Source organism: Lagopus leucura, unplaced genomic scaffold (genome assembly GCF_019238085.1).
Source record: "Lagopus leucura isolate 7727_CA_CO unplaced genomic scaffold, USGS_WTPT01 Super-Scaffold_100026, whole genome shotgun sequence".
Taxonomy (NCBI): Eukaryota; Metazoa; Chordata; class Aves; order Galliformes; family Phasianidae; genus Lagopus; species Lagopus leucura.
The window spans coordinates 5,463,958-5,485,367 of NW_024962277.1; the positions used below are offsets into that span (position 1 = coordinate 5,463,958).

Here is a 21,410-nt window from a genome sequence, read left to right on the forward strand (position 1 = left end):
CCTGCTGAGATGAGAGATGCAGAAGACCCAATTAAGCCGTCAGAGGGAGCAGCTGCTGCCATGGAGCTGTTACTACAGAGATATGAGCTGGTTCAAGAATGCCAGGCTGCCAGCAGAGAGGGGCTGCCTGATGCAGTCAGACACCAGCATGGAGGCCTTTAGAGAGATGCTGTTGGGCCCCATATGCCTGGTGCTGTTCACCCCTCCTGTCCTGGTCATGCCCAACCTCGGCAAGCAATGCATGGAGACACACTGAGAACAGAAAATAACTGGAACACACACAATTATTTTAATATTCATGTCTTAGAGACTTCTGTAAGTGCAAAGTCCCCCACGAAAGGCTTCCTTATGGATAATTCTGCTGCCATCAACACACGTCGGTTTAAAACCCCCTCATGCTCCTTATGGAGATAGAAGTTAAGTTCTGATAATGTCTATATTCCCTGAATATGAATGAACTGAAAGTGTCTATGTTCCCTGTCTAGTATGCAAGTAAACTGACTTCAGAGAGTAAAATGTTCGGAACTGGACTCTCACAGTGCTCTTAGGACTTGCCTCTGAATATGAAAGTTAAAAAATGATACCATTTTTACCTGTTAACAGAAATTACAATTGTCTCTGCTTGATTTGCTGAATTCTGTATTCCCAAATAAACAATGCAAGTCTTGTTGATTTAGGATAAACTCTTTATACCCAAACACAAAGTATGGGCAGCTGATGGTCATGAGCCTCAAAGTCACAAATACATAGTTGAATGAAATGGCTGCCTAGATATTTCTGCACTATTTCACTATGGTTAAAACTCTTTAGTGTAAATAAGCACAAATTATGCATTTTTCCACATAAGACTGAATTATCACAAAAATGAATTGTTCCTGTAACCTTCAAATTATATTAGTTTTTTTCCCCTCACTTAAAGGTCGCTTATTTGAGGAGCAAAGGAATCACTGGCTTGATAAAAAAAACTTCATCCATAGGTACCTTGAGTTTGAATAGTTCCTAGGGTCGAACATAGGTAGCCTACTGCTTGAGAGAAAAACAAAGAACCACAGAACACCCCAAGTTAGCAGGGACCATCATGCCCAGCTCCTGGCTCCAAACAGAATGACCGAAAACCAAACCCTATGTCTGAAGGCATTCTCCAAACACTCCTTGAGCTCCAGCAGCTTGGGGCAGTGTTGGCGGGCACAATTATTTATATTTCATTTGGCATGGAACTATTCCGAACACTACTGAAAGATATGTTGATGATATAAAGTTACGTGTTCAGTCAATTTATTTCACACAGGAAAGGGAAAAGCTGTTTAAAAAAGTAGCAGCTGGTGTTGCAGACATTCTGGTAATAATTGACGTGGTTGGAGTTAGTTTGCTGACGGGCATTCTGCACTGAACAGCTGAAATGCTCTCAAAGTTACACAGTGACTTTTCTACCAAACTGGAAAAAGTGCAAGAAGTGCCAAACAAAGCTGAAGCGTGTGAGCAGACTTCCCATCAAATGGAAACCCTCCAAGAACAGCATGTACATCCTGTGTAACTTCTACAGGAGGACAAAAAAGTCAAGGAAAAAGAATTAAAAACGCTCTAAGAAAAGGCTTCACATCGAGACCCATGAAAGTACATTTAATTTAAACAGTACTTTGAAAGCATTAATATGAGAGTCTCTGTGCACTGCTTGCCAGGAGGTGCTGCCAAAGCCCACAGACATACAACAATTCTGAAAACAGCCTCATCCACACTGCAGCACTAAAGCAAGTGTTAACAATGAAAATGTAGCTTTTAGGGTGCCTGAGCTGGCACCACAGGCTGCTGGCACAGCATGCAGTTAGGGACGGCAGGGATAGGTGTGCACTGTGACTCCATCTCCCTTCCTCTGACACTGAGCTACAAGCATGTCAGGTTTACTCTCTATTAGAAGCGTAATTCACATCCCAAGCTTTACATTTGAGCTTTAAACCACCAACAAACACAATTCCTTATAAGCCTACCTACTAAGGTGAGCTAATAACTTCCGTAAGAGGAAGGTAATGTAAATATGTTTTAAAATTAGGGTACAACACCATGTTTTTTGTAATCTGCCTAATAATCTTTGTCCAGTGGCAAAGAACAGCTGGCAACACACTCATATGAATGCATCTTTTAAATTTACAGGTACAGGTACTAATTAAAAGTTAACGGACTGGCTTTCCCTTGGCTCTCCTGGTAGCATCAGAACTATTTTTTTGGAAACCTAATAAACACAGGACACAACAATATTACTGGTGCTATCTGAGAAGAAGCCCATAGAACCCCAGGTATTACGTTCTACGCATAGAAGGATTTCCTTCCCAGCTCAACTCTGGGCTAGTTTGTGCCTACTCAGTGCCAAACCTCCCCATGTGAATACAGGTGTTGCTGATAACTGAGGAGACTGGGTCCAACTAAGAATAAGTTCAGTTGCTGCTTCTGCATTAGAAGAAATCCAGAAAGAAACAGAAAACAGGTTCCACTAATTCCATTGCTGCGTGTCTGTGCCACATACACCAGGCTGAGTGTCTCCATGCTCCAACACTACCATGTCTTCTGACACTTTCTTCACCTTTACTATTCTAGCTGTCTTCTAATTTTATATAATTTGCAAAGTTGCATGAACTGGCATTTTGTCTTACATGTCACTGTTGTGCATTGTTACACTGTTCTCTTTCCTAAGCCAAAAACAACGTGCCTTTCCAATTATGGGTGTAACGAACAATGGCCACCCATGAATCAGCAAGCCTCAGGCCATGCAGCAGGCCTGGGAGAATATCCCCACTCATTATTTCCTGCTCTGGAAATAAATGTGCCATCTGTAGAATGCTTCATTTTTGAAAAATGCTTCTGAGTCTCTTCTTGTTTATCCAACAGCTGGAATTGACCTTCTTAGCTCGCTCCAGCAATTCTCACTATAGACACCAGAAATTAATAGAAATGTGTATTTGAATTTACATACAAAATCCCATCACGGCTACTTCTAGTGATTGTTGTCTGTGAGTCAAGAAGAACTACCTCAGAGCCCAGACAAACTTAGTGCTGAGACCGCTAGTCACTGCGGCGTGCTTGAGAGCAACAAGCGTCGTTCCTGGGTGTTCTGACCCCATCTTGTGACCGGCAGTGGAAATGCAGGAGCTATGAAAGATGCCTGACCGAGACCAGAGAGAAGTTTCTCACCCAGCCAAGTGCAGCTACTTCTGTATTCATCAGAGAATGAATCAAATTACACCTGAATGTGAAAATTAAAAAGTTAACAGCTGGCAAAATTTATGCAACAAAGTTTTACCCGAACAAGGATGAAAACCGCATTTGGGTTTAACTTTTGGCTTTGGAGGCATCACTCCTTTGTTTGTTCTGCAGACCAACCAGCTGGCTCCCGGTCAACCATTTGCCACTCTAGTCATGAAAACAAGGCCCCATGTCCCATTCTCCCATTCGTGATAAAAGTAATTATTGGTGAGGCAGGATGGGACACCACATGCATAAGGACCTCACCATATACATTCCAAACTCTCACAATTGTCTAGAAATCACAAAAGCTTCGTGATTTGTAACATTTCTCAAAAGAATAGAAAGGCCTGTTAGCAAAGATTGAAGGCTTCTTTATGCGTGCACTTTTTAAGGTATGCTACCATAGAGTTGTTGAGATTGGAAAAGACCACTAAGATCATCAAGTGCAACTGTCAGCCTAAGCCCACCATGCCTACTAACTGCGTCCTTCAGTGCCGCATCTACATCTTCTTGAGCACCTCCAAGGACAGTGAGTCCACCACCTCCCCAGGCAGCTCATTCCAAAGCTTTACCACACTTTCTGAGAAATTCTTCCTAACACCCAGCACAGCCTGAGGCCGCTCCCTCTCATCCTGTTGCTGTTACCTGGGAGAAGAGGCCAACCCCCACCTTGCCACAACCACATCAGAGTTGCAGAGAGGTCTCCCTAAGCCTACTCTTTTCCAGCCTGAACAATCACTCAGATAAAACGTACTCTATTGGTCAATATCAAGAGACATAAGAAAGAAGTTCTGTGTATGAAGGATCTCAAACTCAGCATTTAGCTCTGGGAGCTTTTACCAACCCACACAAACAGCATTGAAGACACACAAGCTGCAGGACCACCTCCTCTGGAAGTTGCTGCGCCCTACAGGTGCTGCATACCCCCAAATCATGCAGAAACTCATCAGGAACACAGCAGCAAAGATGTTTGCAACAACACAGTTACAGAGGTGACAGCCGGGTTGGCCCGGTGTGCACTGCTTGAAAAGTGGACTAGCTGAGACAACCCTGATTCACATCGGCTTATCCCAAAGCTCCAGACTTCTTCACAACCACTGGTGTCAGTTCTCAAGTATCTTGTGCCAACCGGCCGAACTGCGAATGATGAAACAAGCGGCCACGGCTGGATGCAGCTGGGATGCAGTGCCTGTAAGCGGCAGGGCAGCAGTAAGAAGCGCCACTGACTGCCCTCCCGGAGCTCAGCACGGAGCCGACACCACTGCCAGCAGCAGCACGTGCGCTGCCGAGAAGGCCTCGGCCAGCTGTAGGCACATGGAAGGAGACTCGTTGGGTGAGGTTGAGGCATCCGCGGGGCTCTGGAACAGGACACGGCGCGGTCCCACCCGCACCGCAAGCCCCTACCGCGCCGCCGGGGGGCGCCATTTTAGGAGTGCCCCCCTGCCGCCTCCAATAAATGGCGGAGGGAGGCGGGTCTCTTTTTCCCGCCACCCAATGAAAAAAGACCATTCCAGGTGGAGGCGGTGCCGCACGGCCCCAAGCCTAATGAGAGCGCGAGAGAGGAGAGGATGGACGAATAGCCCCTCCTACCCGGATTCGTCCGTGGGCGGTGCCCGTCATCCTTCAGCCAATGGGGCGGACGGCGCGGGGCGCGTCGCGCTTTCCCGTGGTGCCGCGCGGCGAGCGGCGGCAGGAGCGGCCGCGATTCCATCCGGGTCTCGGCGCGGCTGCGGGTCACCCTGCGGCAGGTAACGGGCGCGGCCCCGGCTCCGCGCGGTGAGCTGCGGGCCGCCCGGGCTCGGGCGCGGCGGGAGGAGGAAGAGAAGGAGGGAACTGCACCTCATCCCGTTGTGGGCCCGGCCCGACCCCTCTGCTCGGCGTGCGGCCCCGAGAGCGGGTGCTGCCCAGGGGTGCGGGTTAAGGGAGGGGCGCGGCAGGAAGCGCTGTGCGGTCGCAGCCGCCGCGCGGGGCCCTCGTATCGTCGGGCCGCGGGCGGTTTATTTACTGTAATGGAGGCGTTTTTATTCCCCCTTTTCCCTCCCCCCCTCTCTCCTCAGACTAACTTGAAGGCCCGGAAGTGCCGCCCCCGGGCGCTCCTGATTGGCAACCCGGCCGCGCCGCCCGCCGGGGATAGGCTACGGATGCCGTCAGCGCCGGGTACGTCACTTCCGCTAGCAAGTGTGTGGGCCGCGGAGACCTTGGCCTCGGGGGGGCCCGGGCCGTGCGGGGAGCGGGCGGTCGGGGCCCGGCGCGCCAAGGGGAGGCGGCTGAGTGCCGCAATGCGCTGCGGGCAGCGTGCCTCAAGCTGAGGGAAGGGACGCCGTACGGCGGCCACATGGCAGCGGAACCTTTCGGTCGGGGCGGAGCGGCGGCCGGCTCCGCGCTGGTAGCAGGCTGTTGTAGCCTAACCGCTCCGCGGGGCGGGGAGAAACGCGGCACCCTGCACGGCTCCCCGGGCCTTATTTCTGGGGTGGGAGTGGGGACTCAGCCCGGCGCGGGAGGTTTGTTAAACCTCGTTGATAGATCTGCTTTCTGCATATCTTTTGTGCTTCTCTTTAAACACGCTGTTAGTGCGAGCCGTTTCCTGGCTAACAAAAGCAGCAGCAGGGGAAACTGCCTCGTTTAAAACATAGATTGACCCTGCAGAACATGAGTGCAAAACACGAGTGACCCTGCAGAATGGCGTCTGGCAATGTGGGGTCAAAGCCAACGCATATCCGGACTTGGGAAAATGGGCTTGTCCTTTCAGAATCAGTAACATTTTGTTAGTCAGCAATGTTTAATGAATAGGGCGTCCCTGGCGCTCTCTCAAGTAGATGAGCAACTCCACTCCTTGGAGATGAGCAGCTCCCAGGGCCTCGTGCCCACGAGGCACCACTGTGGGACAGCTGCAGCTCCCTGGACTCATTGCAGCTGCTGCTCCAAACCCTGCAGTCTTTATTCAGTAATCAGCTTTTAAGAGGAGACTTAATAAATTTTTTTTTTTTCTTTTTTGCCCCATAGTAGCTATCTTCATGAAAATGACCTTATTAATTAGCAGTATTAGGGATGATATTTTTTATAAATCAAATATCTTGAAATGCAAAATCGATGCATATAGTTGTATTAGAAAGTTACTTTACATAAGACCAGAGACTTGTCAGAAGGAAACAGACACATCATTCCATTACTACTACCAAGCATATCCTTATTTTCACTTTCCTTTTGATAAATACCTTCTGTATTTTCCTCTGTTGGCAGTGGAAGCATCCTTTCATTTGCAGATAAAAGGTTCCCGTGATCTAGAAGAGGCAAAAGATGTCAAATTATGTTGTCAATAACATAACACAGCATTATCGGAAATGTTCTTATGTGTACTAACTTGAATGTTTGCTGAATTGTAATTATTAGTTGCATAAAGATTGCATGTTAATATAAAACAAGCTGCCTGTAACATGCTGTTAACAGGTAAAAGGGCTTTCTTAATTGCTATTCCGTGGAGAAAAACAACCATTAATAAATGTTTTGGTAATGTTGCCAATAAAGTATCAGTAAGTTTTCGTCTTTAAAAAACAATCCTATATTTCTTCCACTTTTCCCTTAATTAACTGCATTCTGATAAACTGACTGGGGTTGTTGGAACAAAAGCTTTGCCTGCTTCCCAATGCAGCAGGTCCTAAGAGACAGATCTAGTGAATAAACACACATGCATTTATTGGTAATAAAACGCACATTCCTGTTTGAAGCAGGATCAAACAACTGAAGTGATGGTTTCTATTGAGAACCATATGGCATTTGGAGCCGTAGCTAAACTGCAGTATGCTCATATCCATGTTTCTACTGCCAGTGTACTGACTGACAAATGTATTCAAAAGGATTTGTGAAAATAAGACATCACAGTGTAGTTGTTTCCCTTACTGCACTGCATTACCTCATGTTGCTGAGGCTCTTGCCAGGACCGTACCCCACTGTATGCTGCATACTTACTGTATGCTGAATGGGAAATACGAAAACCTGATTTTTTCTGTCATGTCACAGGATCTTGCATTCACATCTGCAAAAGATGAGTTCAAATTGCACGTTACACCAGTTTTTTATTGCATTTTCAGTACACTCCCAACATCTTTACACAGACCCGTGAGTCTTCATGTGCGTGCACAGCCATACATACTCACAGACTATTTGTAAAAGCTTAGAAGCCTCAACAGACCTTTTTTTTCCCATTCTGCATTGTCAACTGAAATTATGCAGGTGCTTTGCTCTTTTGTAGTTGTGCAGTAGTAAATAATAAACCTTGGCTTCTGCTCTTTAAGAGTTACACACTGATTTTAACACTCAGCACAGTCTTTTTTTTTGTTTCTATCAAACACCAAGCCATTTTAAAAAACAATACCAGGAATCTAATTGGAGTAGAGTATTGGGTTTATGGATATAACGAGGCAATTTCTAAACAATAAGTAACTGAAGTGCATAAGTAGAGCTTAGTTTTGACTAGCGTGGAAAGGGTTAAACTTACAGTAGAATATGTGGCATTCATTTGTGTAGTTTGCTTTGAGAATTAAAGAACTAATGCTCACTTAGATGCAGATAGTTTAATGCTAACGTAAAAACTGAGTACCTGCAGAGGATGTTGCTAGAATTTGCATTCCTGTCATTCTTTGTTCACGTTCAAAATTATTAATCATGATCACATACTTTACTTTTCTGCAGGAGATGTGCTTCATTCCATGCGTGAGTGGGCAGTAGTGACTCCTAATTTCTTTCAAGCTGTGTTTCTGGATATTTGTATTCCTTCTGTAACGACATGGCCAGAAAAATACATGAAAATCAAACATAATAATTGCAAATGGAATAAACCAGTAATATCTCATGTTATAATTACTCAAAACCAGGATGCTTTATATTAAAGCAATTAATTGTCAGTGGGATGTAGATTTTTTGACAAAGTTTGGCATTTCTGGTGGAGACACGAGATACAGACATTATTGATGACTCTCCAAGGTATTAATCTAGTGGACACTTAGCCCTGCCCAGCTGCATGGATTTTGGTGCTGCTCATATTTGGAGTTAAAGCATATCAGTCCTTTGTGTGGCTGCACATTTACACTTAACTCCAGTGTATTGCTGCTAAGTTGACTACCGTGTCCAAATAAATACTAAAAATAAAATACATACCAAATAAATACTAATAATACTGAATTTTAAGGTGTTGGCCATAAGCAGATGACTCTTAGAAAGGCTTCTGGCCTTCATCACTACATCTTGCATTCTCATTAAAGCATGTTTGCTTTCTTGGATGGGGCCTATTTTCACCGTAGGTGAATTTGCTTGGCGCAAAGAAAAGAAAGTCCTAACTGTCATACATGAGTTTTGTTTATTTGTTTTAAACTTAAAGCTTCATCTTTTCTGCTGTACTTTATTTTATCCACTGACTTTTTAAAAGTTGAATTTAAACATTAGAATGAAATAGTCTTTGGTAACAGGCTGTTTACAAATGGTCTTTTTGTAGAAGGACGTACTACAGCATTATATACCTCAAATTGATGCATCTGTTTATCCATATAACAACAGATGTCAGTAAAGCACAGTTAGGATAAGAAGTGTTGCCTCTACAAACATCCTTTCAGCTTCAGGTTATTTATTCTGTGCTGCAAAATTGACAAAATCAAGTGGGAGGATAAAGCATTCATCTTTTAGGGTCACACTGAAATGAAATGGAACTTTCATTATAATAAGTCATATTTTATCCCTTCCACGCTGTAAGGGATACAAACTATAACTATAGCTTGAGCTGTTTTTCCTTCTGTTCCACAGGTTACAGACTGATTAAGAATGCTGCTGTTGTACTGTGCGTTACTGAGAACATGTAAATTCCAGTGGCTTTTTTTCTTATACAGCTTATAACTGTTCCAGAGGTTTCAAATATATACAGGTAGTTCAGGAAATTCAAGTGAAGCATTCTTCAGAAAGCTAGTGCCTCTTTAGATTCTACTTTGTCACTTCTCTAGGATGCTAAGTAGGAGTAAGGCTCCATCAAGACAAGCACAGTGTTAAGAAAAAATCCAAAACTGAATAGAGATGGGTTTTTAACTCACACTCAAGATAGCTTTTGTTTCAGTAATTATGTGATCTTAGGCTCTTTTGGAAGGAGCCATGAGATGTGGATGTAGTGTGTGACAGCAGTAAAGGGCAGCTGAGGGGAAGCAATGTGGAGGATAATTAAGTTTGCCCTAATCACACTATTGTGCCTCCAATCCCCAACACCCCCCCAAGTCCAAAGAAAAGCAGGTTTGCAAGTCTGCACATACTCACTGCAGAAGCTCGATGTGTGGGGTCTTCACGTGCGGCTGGAGAAGGTGGCAGGAATTCCCTCACCAAAAGTGTCAGTGGGAGTCAAAGTACAGCTCCAGTGCAGGTGATGCTACTGCATTTACAGGGCAAAAGCACCAGACGTTGGCGTTAGTGCTTGTAATGCGAATGCTAGAGCTTTACCACACGGTTAAAGCTGTGCACTGTGCACAGGCTGGGCCCTCAGCCCTGGGCTGCAGATCATTGGAGGAAATTTTGGTAGTGAACTTGGTCAGCTTCATTTGATGTTCCATAATTGCTGCACAATTACAATGCCGTTTTCTTCACTTTTACTGCTTTGCATATTTTTAAATACAAACACGTGGTGACTGGAAAAACACTACTTTGAACACAGCAGTTGGTAAAGTTAACAAACATGTATTTCTTAAAATACAAAAATCATGAATGTTTACTGCTAAAGTAGTGAACGTGCTGGTGGCAGCACAGGTTTGCTGTACTCAGGTATGATATCATCAGCATGGTGACTTCAGTGCAAGGATGTATCCATAGCAGATTCACACAAAGCTGAGAAGATACCAAATCAGTAGAGGCTGTGCCAGGAGTATAATTTATCAGGCATGCAGTACGTCAAGCTTCTCTGCCCACCTGTGCCAGGAATATGTAATGTGTAGCATCAGGGCAGCCTGGCAGATCTCACTCCTTGAAAAGACAATGCAACTTAGGTGAGACGGGTTTTAGAAGCTGACAGAAATAACCATTAACTGTAGAAGTGGTGTGAAGCACAACACTGCTGGGTTAGACTGCATGAATGTCACACAACGCCTTCAAGAGACAGTTTGGACTGAAATTTTTGATTCTTTTAATTCTGTACCTTTCTATTATTAAACAGAATAGTAAAAAAGACAGTAAGTACCTACCAGAGTAACGTACCATCAATAAAACTGCTTTTCTCCTGTAGCTAAAAGGCAGGATACATGACGATCTTTCATAAGGTGTATTTGTTGCAGAATGAGGTTTTCCTAGTGCCCTGTGTGCACTTCACCATCGATCTCAAGCCAGACTGTTGCATATAACCACAAGATAACAATTGGATGTCATTCAAAATATTTTTTCAAGGACATTTTTGACCTTAAGTAATAGATAGCCTTTCCAGACCCGTAATGATGAAAGGATCTTGTTTCTGGAAGCTCAAAGCAGACAAATGCTTCAGGAGCTGCACATACCTAACAGGAAAGTCTCACAGCAGCATTAGAAAATAGTTCAGAATTTCTTATAGCAGAACTTAATTGAGAAGTCCTACTGTCAATAGCAATAATAATAATAAAAGCTGTTTACGCTTTAACTCCATCTATAGGTGGTGAAATGCTACAATCTGTACAGTAATTTTAGTATCCTGGGTTCATTTTAAAAAAGGAAACTGACAAGTATCCTACAAATTTTATATGCTTTATATTCTTTAAATACCTTTTTTTGTACAGTAACATCTGTCTAGTTTCTCCGAAGCGCTTGAAACATTTTCAGCACTGAGAGAAGCAGCAGCTTCATCTTAAAGATCCACCTGAATTGAAATGTCTTGGACATCATGGATTCACTAAATGACAGATTGAAAACAGCAAACCGGCACCCTCTGTCGCAAGGCTGACTGGACAGAGGTCTCAGCAGCACCTCTTCTATGTAGGAACAGGCTCCTTGCATGAATTCTGCTCAGCTGGGGAAGGTTTGCATGTAGGAATAAGAAACTGTGAAAGAACTGTCAGCATCCTTTCCAAATATTTGCTCAACAGGAGGATGTCTAACCGAGCTCATTCAAAGGATGCAATATGTGCCTGGGCTCCACTGTCATTTGCCTTTGTCACAGTGCTACTGTTGTAATTTATTGCTGTTTTGGACATTAGGACCAACTGCTTGTGTCCATCTGCACATGCTAAAGCATGCGTTCCGATTTGTAAGTGGTTACAAGCAAGACTTTAAGTGTGATTCACCAAAATTTGTCATCAATATTTGTACAAAGGATTCTGGAGTAAAGCTCTGAGGGGGCTGGAAAGTACTTTTTTTTTTTTTTCTCTGCTTAAGGAATAACGTCATCCCTTTGTATATTAATGCACTGGATCACGCGTTGTGTTTTTTGGCAAGGACATTAACATGCATTAGGAGCTCTAGTTCTATCAAGGCTTTGTTTGAAGACTGGTCTGAAAACCTCAGCTCAGAATTGGGATGAAGTACGAGTCGACATGTATTTAATGTTTGAAAATCTGTGCATTTCAGTAAGCACTTTCAGCTATCTTAGAAATTACATTGATCAAATGATCAGTTTTCCTCTTCAGCTCTGTTCTCAAGATGTCCTTGCTAAGAAGGGGACTGTAAGTCACATCAGTCTGGCAAGTATTTTGATTTCAATATTGTAAGACTTTTTAGCTTGAGGTCATGTTGAGCTCTGGTAATGTAGAAATTGGCTTTAAAGCTCTATCAGGAGCAGTCAGAGGAGCCCAATTGTTTCTGATCTAAAGGCAGTGTATATTTTAAGTGGCCTTCTGGTAAGGCAGTTCAACAATTAATGTCATGTTATAAGACCTTAATAAGTTTATTAAAAATAATATTTTTAAAATTGTGAATAAGTAGAATAAAAATAGTGATTTCTTAAGAATTATAAATATTAGAGTCTTAGACTGATCCATGGACATCACCTGCATGGCTATGGTCCTAGGTTTTGTTACTTTAACTTCTGAAGGAATGGAGATCTGCATATGATGTTTCTCAGACATTTTCTTATATTTCAGATGAGAGATTACATCTGTGGAATACTAATAGTATTTTTCCTGTAACAGACAACTGTAATGACTACAGTTTCTATGACTGCTGCAGCTTGCTAGCTGTCTAAAGATTAAGTACATTAAGACCCAAACAGTTGGTAAACTTTTGAAATGAAGCAGTCTTACCTTTACAGCAACATTATTGCACAACTGAAGAGAGAGAAGAATTCCCTCCCCCCCGGTGACCAGTATTGTACACTGTAAATGTCTGCAGTTCACTTAAGTTGTCTTTATTAAAGCACCATTCTTTGGACATCACCTCTGAAGATGCCTGCGCTGTGGGATGAGGTAGTAGGTTGTATAGTTTTAGGGTCATACCCACAACTGGGAGATAACTATACAATCTACTGTCTTTCCTAAAGCAGCAGAAAATCAACAATGGAGACTGTTCAATTTCTTCTGCACTTGGAGTGTTTATTGTAGGAGACAAATATTTCTGCAACATCTACAGGTAATTATTTCTAGATTTTTCTCATTCTCTACATTAATTTACCTTCTCTAAGGATAAAATGTAAGAACAGATTGATTCCTTTAAGGTGGGGTAATCAAATACAAATGGTTGATGTTCTAATAAGTTGTGTTAACATTGCTAACTGAAGCATCAAATATTAATACTCTGGAATGAGACTGTGGTTAGCTACTTCAGCAAAGAGCTTAAGTACATGCTTCTCTATCAGAGTGAGGTAGTAGATTGTATAGTTGTAGGGTAGTTATTTTACCCTGTTCAGGAGATAACTATACAATCTATTGCCTTCCCTGAGGAGTAAAACAAACTGCGGTCCTTTGCTGTCATGCATTTCCACATTGACTAAAAGCAGATTTGTCAAAGTTTAGGGTTGTAAAGAATCAAATGAATCCTGTAAATTCTGTCACTAATTAACAGTCAGTTTGAGTGGTGCAAACCCCAAGTGGTATTTGACTAATATGACTTTTCTTCCAAGGTGAGTGGCGCAGCACTGTCTGGACATCAACAATGCATCTCTTAGTAGATACAGAACTGAATACACCATAGACTGGAAATCATTCTAAAACAATTTGGTTTTGAATCTAAAAGAAGTCTTGGCTCAAGCTCATACATTGGGACATAAACTGTTTTAATTTCTGTAATACATTAACATTGTGGCTGTTCAGTAGAAGCTGGAAAATTTACAGTTATACTTCATTAATATATCTGCTTATTTTTCTCTAGCAAGTGAGATTTAAACAATGTAATACAAAGATTAAAGTGTTGAATGGCCAAAATTCACAGAATAGCCAGGGTTGGAAGGAACCTCAAGGATTATGAATCTCCAACCCCCCTGCATCCACAGCCTTTCTGGGCAGCCTGGATTCATCCCTTCAACTGGTTAGGAGAATGTAAAGCTATGAAGTTTGAGTGCCCAAGATCCAAAATTGTAAGTTCTGTCTGAAGAGGTTACTGTTTTTATTAAGGCATTTAGAGATTGTGTTCTTTCCCCCATAAGCCTTAGGTGTACCCCATCTAGCTGCTTCTGCCTTAGAGTGACCAGCTGACATCTTCCTATAACAAGGAAGAAAAAAGAAAAAAAACATCCAAACATGAAAACACTTTTTGGGACTGAAAGTTCAGCATAGTAAGTGTGAAAATGGAGCCATTAATGAGTATTTAAGCCAGGAGTGTTACTAGTTAACCGCTTGTTAAACAGTGCTAACTGTGAACTTGTAGTACATGCCCTGGCCTAAAAATGCAGAAGACCAAAAGCAGCTGGTAAGCTAAGCTGATTTCACAGAGCAGCTGCTAAGCAAGAACTGCAAAAAGGAAGCATTGGGCTCCTGGGAAGAGGTAGTAGGTTGCATAGTTCTAGGGCAGGGATTTTGCTCACAAGGAGGTAACTGTACAACCTGCTGCCTTTCTTAGGGCTTTATTATAACACCATTTTGGCTCCATCTCTGCAGCTTTGGTATGTGAAGAGAAATGAAGCTGTTTCTAAGCACATTGAGGTTTAATGAAACTGGTGTCTCAGCCAATCTGTGCAGACTTGAGCATAGTACTATTAACTGGAATTCAGTATTGTGAAATGCTGCATTTCAAGGCACACGTGTCATTTTGTTGACATCAGTGTTGTGATAACTTACAAAGAAAATACTGAAAACAAATTCCAAGACTAAGATCAAATTCCCTACAATTAGGATGGAGGTGTTGCATACTTCTGAACATTCAGTTAAGTACTAATGCTATGTACTTGCAAACAGGCAGCTATAACACACCTTCCTTTGGCTTTGTGGAGTTTCCAAGGATCAACTTACGACTCACCTGAACGCTGGTAGGCTCCTGCAAGCAGGATAGGCTCTCCCAATAAATCATGCTGTGTCATGGAATACTTGCAGTCCTACAGGAATGTCTTCAAAGTGAATGACTGCATATCTGCTATGGAGTTGTATGTTGAGAAGTAGATGGTAACTTTTTCATGTCATGACAGTGCAGTACCACCATTGTTCTGGAGGACTTCATCCAGATGTGCTCTGCTGTGGGCTACAGAAACCCTTAACTGCTGATCATCCTGTAAGATTAATGGCTTATGCTTACAGTAGCCAGTTTTTAAAGTTATGGCAAGACAGAATCCTAGATATTATAAACATATTGAGTATGCTAATGGAAATTGTCTATTCTTCAAAGCGTACACACTTGATTTACTCAATAAAGGAACTTTATGGAACTCTTACGGTGAATTGACTTTACTTTCTACACAACAAGGAAGTGAATTTGACAGAAAAACACCGCTCATACTATTGAAGTAAAAAAGTATTAAAAAAGGTTTTAACAGGAATTAGCGTTAAGTAAAAAAATTCCAGTGTAAATTGTGATTTTTGATATGAGACTTCACTGACAAGGAGATGAATTTACAACATTACTGTTGAATGTGTAGGAATTCTGCTTACTTCAGAGCTGTTATCTGAGCATAAGTTTTAAGTGTTGCTCATGAATGTAAACTTTTGAGAAGGTGAGCTCTTCTCTTGACTACACCTTAATTTTTGCATAGTTGGTAAGGCATCAACAGGTACTATTCAGGGAAAAAAGACACCCTGAAGTTTCATTTTTTGCAGTTTAAAATGCCTTAAAAGCTTCAGCATACTGAACACTAATCTGTGTATAATGTGCATGCTTATGAAAGACTTAATAATCAAATCAGTGCTAGCAACTACAACGCTCCACGCTATGTTATTAAAGGCTGCATTAGGGAAGAACTATAACTAGATGGAAAACAGCAGCTGCATAGCCTGTTAATGTTCAGTTTGATGCAATATGCAAGTTTTAGGCTTGATATGCAGATACCTGTCCTGCTAATACAACACTTCATATTACTACTGTCAGTGCTGCTGGCTCTCTTTTAACTTCAGAAGACAAAAAGTACACGTAGCTTTTAATTTATTAGTTTGACTGAGGTTGTATACATCTCAACATTGAAAAAAAGGCACTGATCAGAGAATGTTAAAAACAGAACCCCTCTTTGTGGACTCCCAAGTGCCATTTAGGTAAAAGTACCTGAACTTTGGGATTATCTCTATATACTTTCAATGTATTGTAAGCAGACGGCGGAGAGAGATACTGCCATGTCATATATGGTCTTCTTATATAAAAACATAAGCAGCCTTAAGCAGTTTATGCTCAGTTGATTATTTTTAAATAGTTAATGAGTTCTTCATCTAAGAATACTAACCTCAGCCCCTCATCTTTCCAGTAGTGACCGTCTCACCCATGGCAGGTGCAAGCATTTCCTTCCTTGTAACTGGAAGCAGCTTGATAAAGTGACAGGGCTCAAACTAGTAAAGAATTGTACTGTGGTTCAGCTCTCGTGTAACAATAAGATTATTTTTTACTATGATGACCTGCAGGTTCCACTCTATCAGTGGTACCTGCTTAACAAAATACATGATTTGTTTGCCTTTTTCCACTTGTATATCCAGTGAGGGGTCCAAGGATGAGGTGGTAGTGCAGAAAGAATCCTTCCACTCAAGAAACAGTAGCTAAAGAATGCATAGCAAACAGTGCAGAAAAGTTTGCAGTAACAGTAGAGACATGTTTACCACCCATACTGAAGTAGTTTTGTCACGGTGGTCTTGGAAGCATTCCAATAGAGCTCTGAAAATAGAATACAGCTTCTATGCTGATCCACAACCCAGGAGAATTATTTGTGTTCCCTGCATTTCCATGCAGGAAGGTGTGCTCAAACATCTTCCTGGTAGAATGAAACCTAACACCTGCTGAGATTTTTCTATACCAGAAAACATTACCAGCAAACACTCATTTCCAAGGAGACTTTGAGCACTCAGTGCCATGTTCACAACCTATGAACTTAATGCATTAAGAATTACCTTTGCTACGCTGCCTTACAGATCTAGGATTGTGGCAGGCACTGTGTTATGATAGTGTTGCCACAAGAATTACTGTGAGATTTCTGCATAGCTTTGAGCTAACAAAGTTCCTAAGGAGCATATTCTACCACACATTAGTCTTACCATAGCTTAAAAGGTGTTCTCTGCTAGAGTTTGTCTGGTTGGCAAAAGTTTGCATTCTTAACCATTAGTTTTCCTTTGTGCTTCTTTGTCCTTCCGGAGGGAACAAATGCAAGGAAAAACCTCTTGCTGTTAAACATATACAGAGAGATGTTGCAACATGCACTTAGCACTTCCATATTATTTATATTTAGATTCCTGGACTGCTTGATCCAGTACAGTGGTCACTTGCAACGCCACACCATCCTTACACCAAAATAGCCCTTGCTGACTTTGGGCAAGCAGCAGACCTGGCTCAGTAACAGGTACACATAGGGAGTTCATCATCTCTTGAATTTACAAGCAGTCTGCGTAAATATCTGATATATGTAAGGGGGGGGGGGGGAAGGAATGCCTGAAATGCACTGATTGAAAAAGACAAGCATGTCATGTTCAACTGAATATCAGTGGGTTCAGCTGGAACTCCCAAACCATGTCTCAGCTCCAGAAGCATCAGAGCCAGGTGTGGCTTTCAGACCTCTGGTAAGGTTTAAGGGCTCTAGCAGATGACACAGCTGGATTCAGCCAACAACAACAACAACAACAACAACAACAAAAAAGAAAAAAAAAAAAAAAGAAAAAAGCAGATTACATCTAACGAGCTGTTGGGTATTTTATGAAATCATTCTGTGAAGACAAGTTGTGACAGGAACTACTGGAAACATCAGATGGCAATGCATGTTTCGTTGCAATACAAGAAATAAGATTTGTCTTATTGCACGTACAATGTTACTGGAATTTTGTTTTTGACTATTAAACCCACGACAGCAAAGAGTTTGTAAAAAACCCTCTGTAAAAAAAAAAGTTAAAAACTTTGTGCAAAAAAGCTTTGTAAAAAAAAAAAAAAAAAAAGATTGCTGAAATACAAAGTTGTGGCAAGTCATAGTGCTTCTAAGGACTGCATTTTGGGAAACTGAAATGGTCCTATCTGATATAGGAGAACTTAACTGAAAAAAAAATATATATACATTATTATTACATATATATAATTATATTATTACATTATTATATATATTATATAATATACATAATAATATAAATATATAATCAATATACATAATTATATATATATATAAAGATTCAATGTCAGAAGTAGTATACATACATATACATATTTGCCATACACACACACACTATTTCTGGCATTCTTACTTCATAAACTGAAGTAAGTGACTATTTAAACCATAAAACCAGACAGAGCAAAAGAAAAGGATCAAGATTGCAATTCCAAATCCCAGTTCTACCAAGGGAGTTCACGTTGCCTTACGCTTAACACTGTAACACAACTGAAAGCACAGTAATGGCACCATAGCAGCAAAGTCCTAAGCTGCAGTAACTGAGGATATACCCAAACGTGGCACCTTAAGACACAGAAACAAAGGAAAGAATCTGCTTACCCACAGAAGACCTGAGGTAGACAGCAAGATACCCTTACTTCCACTGCCAACCCTTAAATGAGGTCTGGGACGGGTGGAGCCCTTCCTGTCACTCAGGTGCACTGCATTGCACTGCATTGCATTGCATTGCATACACCTGAGCTTCCCTGGGTTGGCCCTACCTTCCCACCGGGTGCTTAATCAGGCTGTGACAGCATTTCTGCAACGCTTACCTTTTTGCATTGCCTTAAGAACTTGTTACTCCCTTTGGAGATATATCTGTCATCAGTAGTTGCACTGATCCCAGCATCCTGAAATGCTGCCACATATGAAGCCTGATGCACAACTGGAACCTTCTGTGGCTCCTCCTGCAGAGCTGCCTAAAATGAAGAAGGGCGAGTGCAGAGAAGAGGAGGGATGAAGAAGAGAGAGACATAGTATAAAGTTCCCAACAAAAAGAAGTTTGTGCAATGTCAAATAGTACTTTTTTTCGACTGACTTCTCATATAAGCTATGATCAATGCTGTTAAGACCTGGTCCGTAAAACTAAAGTGCATCTTACACTAAAATAAGTACAAAGACTTTCCCTGATACTTTTTTTTTTTTTTTTTTTTTTTTAATTAAGAAGGATGTGAAGCTGTTTTTAGGGGTTGATGTAATGCCATCCTGATTATTACTTCATCAGCTGGCATATGCTGCCTAAATTGCTGTATAATTTATGCAGCAGTGAAACAGGTGATGCATAGCTGCTGAAACCAGTGCACGGAAAGATAGCACAGGACAGTTTTTCCTCAGTTCTTCATGTTTTGAACAAATGCACTATCCCTCCATTTTCCATAGCTGAGTCAATCAGAATATTTCTGCTGTTCATACCTTCTCCACTTCAGCACTTACAGTGCAGTAACACTGGAGATGCCGTTCTGATACGACAGTTCTGCACCAATTGATGTGTTCTACTGTTGGCGCTTTTTATAAGTGAAATAGGAAGATCAAATTTTATCAGCGCATTGGGAAAACAAAACAAAATGCTAAGGTAATTAAAACAGTGGGAGCACTAGACATGAGAATAAGTAATGAATAAATAAATACAGCGTGAAATAACTAGAGTAGGTGAGTATCTGAAGAGTGCAAAAGCAAGGAACACGTTAACAGCATAGTAAGGATGCCATTAAAAAAGTTTCATCTAAACTCTGGCTACAGAAGTTTCAGCACTGAAGTGCAAAAAGCTCTGTGCTTTGCATGAATGAACTGCCAGCAAAAAGCTTTGGAAAGCTGTCCTTTGGCAGGAGCAGACATTTGATTCCTGATTCAGCTCAAGTCCATGGAGATCCCTCCCTTATTCTGTGTGCAGGATTTCACATTGAGCATGAGTACATTTGTACAAGTTATTGAAATACAGTACACAACTAACTAATTATTGTGCAAATCAGCATGAATAATGATGAAGTAAGAGATGATTAATAAGCATTAGCACATTTTTTTTAACGTTACTCACAGCTAGGAAAAGCTTGTTGTTTACTGAGTGAGTAGTCAAATGTGGGAAACGTGGAGAGCTTCTGTTCTGCATTGTAACTCCTGCTGGACTTCTGTCCCCACCAGATTACCGTGACTCAGCGCACTAGGTTGTGTTTCAGAAATCCTAAAACACAGCCAAGAAGTTCCTTGCAAAGATTACCTTGTTAAAGTGAAAATATCCGTTGTATCGCCTGCCCTTCAGGTCTCAGGCACTGACTGCAGGTTGTTGTATTGCAAGTCAGGGCAACACAGGAGTTTTCCAGTCTACTCTTAACATACAGAAAGCAAAATTGCTTCATCAAACTTCCCCCACTCACTCTTCTTTGGGTTTTGCAGCAGCACTACGTTCCCATGAAATCCAGAGTCCATTTCTGGATCTACATGAAGCACAACTATACATAAAGTTTTCTACCTTTCTCTGCCAATTTGTTTCACTGCTGACTCACAGAAGGACATCCCAGGTGTTTTAAGACTGCATTTGTAGCAACTATGCCAGTAGTCAAATCTAAGCTGCTCCTGAGTAGTATGTTGTAGTTGCAGGGTGCCTACTTTAAATGCCAGCATTCAGGAAGTAGTTTCCAAAAGAAAAAATAAAAAAGTCTGAAGTGCTGATCAGCAAATTTGATACTGAACAGTTTCCCTCATGGACACCGATATCGGATCGATCATTGTGTACCCTCCACAATCCAAAGTTCATTCCGTCAAATTCGGCAACAGAAAATAATCAAAAGCTGCTCTTAGGTTCCATACATGTTCCTTGATGGATGACTACTAGACCTCTCATTTGCAGAGAGCCTTCAGTAGAAGACAAATGTGAATAGGCACAAACACTGCCACATCTCTTCCCTCCCTTCTTTCTTTATTTTCATGCTTTGAGAAGCAATAAAATATTTGTAGATCCTTGATGCGCAATTTTTTTTTTTTTTCTGCAGTAAACTGAGCCCTAAAAAATGCAATTAGTAACTCAAGTATCTTAAGTTTTCTGCATAGGAATGCAATTTTCATTACAGGAAGACATTAACAGAACCCTGGCTGACTGGTACCTTTGAATACAGCCGTCCCACTATCCATACCATCTGTGTTGCAAGCAGAGTTCATAATGTCTGAATTGGGAAGAGTTCAGTGTGTGAAATATGGAGGTTAGCTTTCATCAGGTAAATCACAAGCTGTTTACAAAGTGGAGTAGGAACAAGAGAGCATAAATACGGTGGAGTGGATTTTGGCCTGAAGTTCACATGTTTTTTCCTTCAAAAATGAACTTTATGTATTTTCTCACCTCTCATGCTTTCCAGGCTATAACTTGCCATGAGTACAACAGACATCAGCTTTCCAGCACCAAACACATTATCTGTCAGGCAGATAAGCCATGACAAATGTTTCTCCTATTGTAAAACGGAAGTTAAAGAGTAAAGCATCACAAAACAGAACTGAAAATTTGATTCTCCACAAGCTCAGAAGTGTTTGAAGATGTGGAGCACAGTATGTCTGAGCCCTTTAGATGCCATATTACTAAGCAATATTAAATGTCTATCTGTATAATAGCTTCCCTCTTACGGTATTGCATTAAGGATGATTAGCTATTCAGACCTTGCTGTAGGTTCAAGAAACACATTTGCAACATTCATCATTGGTGTGCAGATAAGCAGCAGAGTATTTTACCCAAATGTGGTTT

General features: G+C 41.6%; 1 long non-coding RNA gene across 1 annotated transcript; it reads left to right on the top strand.

Annotated features, from left to right (window-relative positions):
- Nucleotides 1-11,750: 11,750 nt before the first annotated feature.
- On the top strand, nt 11,751-15,010 carry LOC122185011. The gene is made up of 2 exons (XR_006180696.1): nt 11,751-11,885; nt 13,277-15,010. It is a non-coding gene; the product is annotated as an uncharacterized LOC122185011 (long non-coding RNA).
- The last annotated feature ends 6,400 nt before the right edge of the window (nt 15,011-21,410 follow it).